Here is a 6,040-nt window from a genome sequence, read left to right on the forward strand (position 1 = left end):
AGAGCATTGAAGATGGGTCGTGGCTGGGTCTTCCAGCATGACAACGACACGAAGCACACAGCCATGGCAACTAAGGAGTGGCTCCGTAAGAAGCATCTCAAGGTCCTGGAGTGGCCTAGCCAGTCTCCAGACCTGAACCCAATAGAAAATCTTTGGAGGGAGCTGAAAGTCCGTATTGCCCAGCGACAGCCCCGAAACCTGAAGGATCTGGAGAAGATCTGTAGGGAGGAGTGGGCCAAAATCCCTGCTGCAGTGTGTGCAAACCTAGTCAAGAACTACAGGAAACGTATGATCTCTGTAATTGCAAACAAAGGTTTCTGTACCAAATATTAAGTTCTGCTTTTCTGATGTATCAAATACTTATGTCATGCAATAAAATGCAAATTAATTACTTAAAAATCATACAATGTGATTTTCTGGATTTTCGTTTTAGATTCCGTCTCTCATAGTTGAAGTGTACCTATGATAAAAATTACAGACCTCTACATGCTTTGTAAGTAGGAAAACCTGCAAAATCGGCAGTGTATCAAATACTTGTTCTCCCCACTGTATATATGGGGGATACAACCTTCCCAGCTCTGCAGATTTTGCTGTGAAGAGACGGAGTCATTAGATAATTTATTTTGGTACCGTCCATATGTAGCTTGTTTTTGGTCACATGTCCAGGAATGGCTGAAGAATTGCAACATTAATTCTGCAGAGAACACTACAGGGTGATTTGAAATGTCATAGTCAATCGATCAATAATATAACAATACTTTTAGAAAAAATATTTTTCTTTAATTTACAATCTGTAGAAACTAGGAGAATAGAAAGGTTCAGAACTTTTTCGAAACATCACAGCAGGGTTGAAAAATATATAGCAAATAGAAATCCAATATGGATGGTGTTAAGAGACAGATGGGAGAGGTTGAAGGGAGCTGAAGGGTGGGACTAATAACAACATGATAACTAATGTAAAATATAATGTGTCTGTAAAATGTATATAGGTTCAGAACTTTTATGAAACAGCACAGTTTAAAATATATGGCAAAGTGAAATCAAACTTGATGGACATCACAAATAGATGGGAGAGGTTGAGGGCAGAGATAAAATAGATTGTGTCTGTAAAATGCATATAGTATGTACAGTATAAGCTGAAAGTAGAAGTCTTAGTGTTGTTAATTATTAGTTTACTCCAATTAGGGGAGGGGTGGTAGGGTGAGTGGAAAGTAATAAAGGAAATTAGATTTTAAAAAGACGTGTATATATATACATTACACTACCGTTCAAAAGTTTGGGGTATCTTAGAAATGTCCTTGTTTTTGAAAGAAAAGCCAATTTTTTTGCCCATTAAAATAACATCAAATTGATCAGAAATACAGTTTAGACATTGTTAATGTTGTAAGTGACTATTGTAGCTGGAAATGGCTGATTTTCAATGGAATATCTACATCGGCGTACAGAGGCCATAAGCACACAGCCAAGACAACGGAGGTCCCATGTTTCATGAGCTAAAATAATAGATGCCAGAAATATTCAATATCCACAACAATCGAATTTCCCTCAAATTTTGTGGACAAATGTGTTTACATGCCTGTTAATGAGCATTTCTCCTTTGCCAATATAATCTTCCACCTGACAGGTGTGGCATATCAATAAGTTGATTAAACAGCATGATCATTACACAGGTGCACCTTGTGCTTGGGACAATAAAAGGCCACTAAAATGTGCAGTTTTGTCACACAACTCAATGCCACAGATGTCTCAAGTTTTGTGGGAGCGTGCAGTTGGCATGCTGACTGCAGGAATGTACACCAGAGCTGTTCCCAGAGAATTTAACATTCATTTCTCTACCATAAGCCGCCTCCAACGTAATTTTAGAGAATTTGGCAGTACATCCAACCGGGCCTCACAACCCCAGACAACGTGCTACCATGCCAACCCAGGAACTCCACGTCTGGCTTCTTCACCAGCCACCTGGACAGCTGATGAAACTGAGGAGTATTTATGTCTGTAATAAATACCTTTTGTGGGGAAAAGTCTTATGGGCTGGGCCTGGCTCCCCAATGGGTGGGCCTGGCTCCCCAATGCCCCTGCCCAGTCATGTGAAATCCATAGATCATGGCCTAATTCATTTATTGACTGATTTCCTTGTATGAACTGTAACTCAGGAACATTTTTGAAATTGTTGCATGTTGCGTTTATATTTTTGTTCAGCAAAAAACACAGAGGGGAGTGTATATATAGCATAAGAAAAGCCTATAGTTTATCATATAAACGCCTATAGCTAGCTGTAAGATCCTCATTTGTGCATACTGTATGCCTTTTACAGAACTATATTTGAAAATCTCATCGCCAAGCCTTTCGAGTAAACCTCTAATCCTTTACAGCTGTCTTTGTACTATGGTTGATGTGCTTCAGGCGAACACACGGGCATCACCAACACTGATGCCAGGGATAGGGCCTTTTGAATCTGGATGTAATGACTCCCTATCCGCTTTATCACTGTAAACTGTATCAGGGTTGGGGTCAATTCCATTCCAGACAATTCAATAAGTACACTTAAATTCCAATTCCAATTCTCTTCAATGCTTTTCAATTAAGAAATGTTGGAATTGGAATTTGAATGGACTCGAAGATGATGGTGCTGGTGGTGATGATGATGACGAATCACCAGAGCAACCATAACCTTGATCAGCCTAAATCTTCCCTTACTCAGTGATACACATAAGATCAATACCATGGCTTCGCTGACAAAAAAACAGATTACTTTACCTTTACCTGGCCACACCCCTCTCTCTCCCTCAGCTTCCTTCTGATCCGCAGTACATTCGTGCGAACCGGCCCAGGGTAATATTTGATTTGCCTAATAAGTTAGCATGGAGTCAATGCCAACACAATTGGAGGCTGATTCTAGTTCTAGTAGTTTGGTTCTGTAGTTCTAGATATGAGCTGCATGTTAATGACTACTGCGCCCAGGCACATCTACAACATGAGAGATTTGGTATGGTCTGGCGTGGAGACAGAGAGCGGCGTGGTGAATGGTACTTTAGCATGGAGAGAGGGGAACAGATGGGCTGGTGGGGAAAGAGAGGGGGAAGGGGGGGAAGGAGACGGGGGGAAAAGAAAGGAGCGTGAAGGAGATGGGATGAAGAGAGAAAGAAATCTAATAAGAAATGAGAGCGATAGGAAGAGAGAAAGAAAGCAGCAGAGAGGAGGGAGAGAGAAAGAAATGAAGAAATCAAAAGAGAAATGGAGAGAAAGAGAGAGAAAGACTACAGCAGCAGCAGTGACTTCACAACCTCATTCAAAATGTTTATTCAAGCCTGTTCTTTTAACAGGAAGTCTAGTTCAGATAGCAATTATCCCGGATCCTGCTGAATGCCATAGAAAAGCACAGGTTGCCATAGTGTGTTCTCTTATGTGCAATATATGCACGGTTGTTTCTACGTAATGAAGTCTTGCCTACACTCCTGGTGACAACTCAACTGGTTTGTACCGTGTGTTTTCGGGTTTGAGAAAGGAATTGCCTGCAATAAAATGAGGCACACTGATAATGTGATTCATAAATTGGTCTTGCTGAATTATGTTTTTTTTTATTTTATCTTTATTTAACGAGGAAGTCAATTATGTATATTTATTGGAGAACGAAGCAGATAGGGGGACTCAATCTTCAGTTTTGTGGAGTTTCTGACAACCTAATTGTGCATTCTCATATTCCCCTGTGTGCTTAGTTTCTTATATAGGCTGAGTCTCTGTCTCAGTGACATTCTAATCTAAGCCGTCTCTTTCACATCTCATTTATAGATTCTTACTGTGGTAAAGTAGTTAGCCGGGGGATAATCAGAGTCATCATTGCCCGTCGGGGATTCTTCCAACCTAGAATGTGTCAGTTCTAGTTGACAACTTTGAGTGACATACTTTTAAATGGGTTGAACAAGGAGGACGTTTTGGCTTACAGGCATTGAGGCACAAGCGTGATGGACATCTCGGCACCGTGTTCAACCTCTACCTAAAACGTACCGGACTGTGTCTCTCACAGGTCTCACAGCTTAGATCTACCCAAACTCACCCTTGCCTCATGGTGGTAGGCTTTTGGATGTCTCTGTGAAAATCTTTTGGCATACTTGATGCAGTACTTTGAGTATGGTAAATCATAGTCTTTTGCTAAGTTTGTTGTGGACCATTTTGTTATGGTTAAATTAGAAGGAAATAAATATAGTTTACCAATCTTTTTTTCTTTCTTTTTTTGCACTGATTTTGTTAAAAGAAAATATCATTATAATTCATCTTCATTTTTCCATTGGGTTCTTATACAACAAGTAAACATTAGACACAAGAAGACACAATGTCTCTTGGCACAGCAACCAAAAGAGAACCCGTCGGATTTACAGAAATACAATGTACAACATTGTGTATTCGATTCTAAAACATCAACAGACAGATACAACTCAGAGTTATCAAATGAATTCATAAAGGATATACGTAAGTCTTGCCATGGCCCTGGGGTTTGCTTTACTCAGGGAACTGTGAAATCCTGCGTCTTCACATCAGTGTTCTGTAACACATACATGCAGCTCTGGTGGAACGGAGCAGAGCATATCAGAGGCAGGCTAGAACAGGGTTATACTTCATTTCACAGTACTCTTTCTGGCTCGTATCACTTAGATATGTGAACACAACAGATAGCTTCTGGTTGCTTATTTAAGAAGAGCTCAGAGGAATTAGACTTCCCACTGGGCACAGACGTCAGCTCCACGTCTAGTTTTGAGTTTTCAACTAACGTGAATTCAACGTGAAATCAACCAAACGTCGTCATGTCATTGGATTTACGTTAAGAGTTGGGTGAAAAAAAAGGACAAAATGCCCATACATTGTGATTTTTGCCAATCCAAATTATTATTAAATTGGGGTCCCCCTGGAGGCTGGGCTTCAAGGTTTGGCCTCCCAGATGTTTTGAAGTCTCTTTTTTGTTTTCTTGAGTTAGGCAGCTCCAAAATGCAGGTGTTTCAGTCTAGCTCAGTGCTTTCTGTGGTGGTGGGGCAAGTCAGCAGAAAATACGGAGCGTTGCGCCGTAATCGGCTCAGTGTTCTGTCACTCATGGGGACAGTACGTCACCGCCAAGTCTAAGTGTAGAGATCTAAAATTCTAGCCCCTTGGGTGCTGACATATAGTTACATTAGAAGTGCCCATCCAAGAAGGCTCAAGGCCATTGGACACAGATAAAATGACGTCAAATCATGTTATATATACAGTAGCTTTGATTGGACTGATCATGTCAACATCATACTTTCAAAATCTTAGCTACCAGTCAGCATCATGAATCAAGTCGACAATCTACTGGCAAATCCTTTTTAATCCTTGTCATATGAAGACAAGTAATGAAGAGAAATTATAGATAAAACGTATCGGTGCTCATCAGCCATTGGACATAAACATTAAACAACAAGTTGGAAATAGCAAATTCAACAATGAGTGGTTTGGAAGGAATCAGTGCATTGCAAAGCAATCATTAGCCTTCTATTCAGTGGAGTGGCTGTGTGGTCCCAAGTCTAAGATTAAGGGTCTATTTTCCTAATTAAAAATTAAAAATTCTAAACATTCAACTGAGTTAACAGTTGTTTTGAGCGCGGCACAAATCATGCTTCATTGACCGCATGACCAATGTTGAATGTTTAGAATTCCTGTTCAAGTGACTCCAAAAATGTATTGTATGCTTCTGCATAAATTATGTAATATGCCAGGGAGATATGTATACTGTAGCTAAGAAAGTAATACTAAGTGTATGTTGTGTTAGTAGCCCATGTGCCTCACCCTAATAATTTGGTCTATTTTCACCTCTTAATTTTGCTTACTGTTCTGACTTGGTGGTGCACATGTAGCCTATAACCTGTTTTTGAGAAATGTAATCATTGAATATTGTAGAGCTTTCATTGTCTGCTTATATGCCCTCTTTATTTGTCCTACGGTTCTGACTTGGTGTACAGGGAGAAAACTGTAAGAGCGGCCCATGTTCTGAATTCTGTCGCTGTACGTTTCAAAAGTGCTGAACAAATAG

The sequence above is a fragment of the Salvelinus alpinus genome, chromosome 30 (assembly GCF_045679555.1).
Source record: "Salvelinus alpinus chromosome 30, SLU_Salpinus.1, whole genome shotgun sequence".
Taxonomy (NCBI): domain Eukaryota; kingdom Metazoa; phylum Chordata; class Actinopteri; order Salmoniformes; family Salmonidae; genus Salvelinus; species Salvelinus alpinus.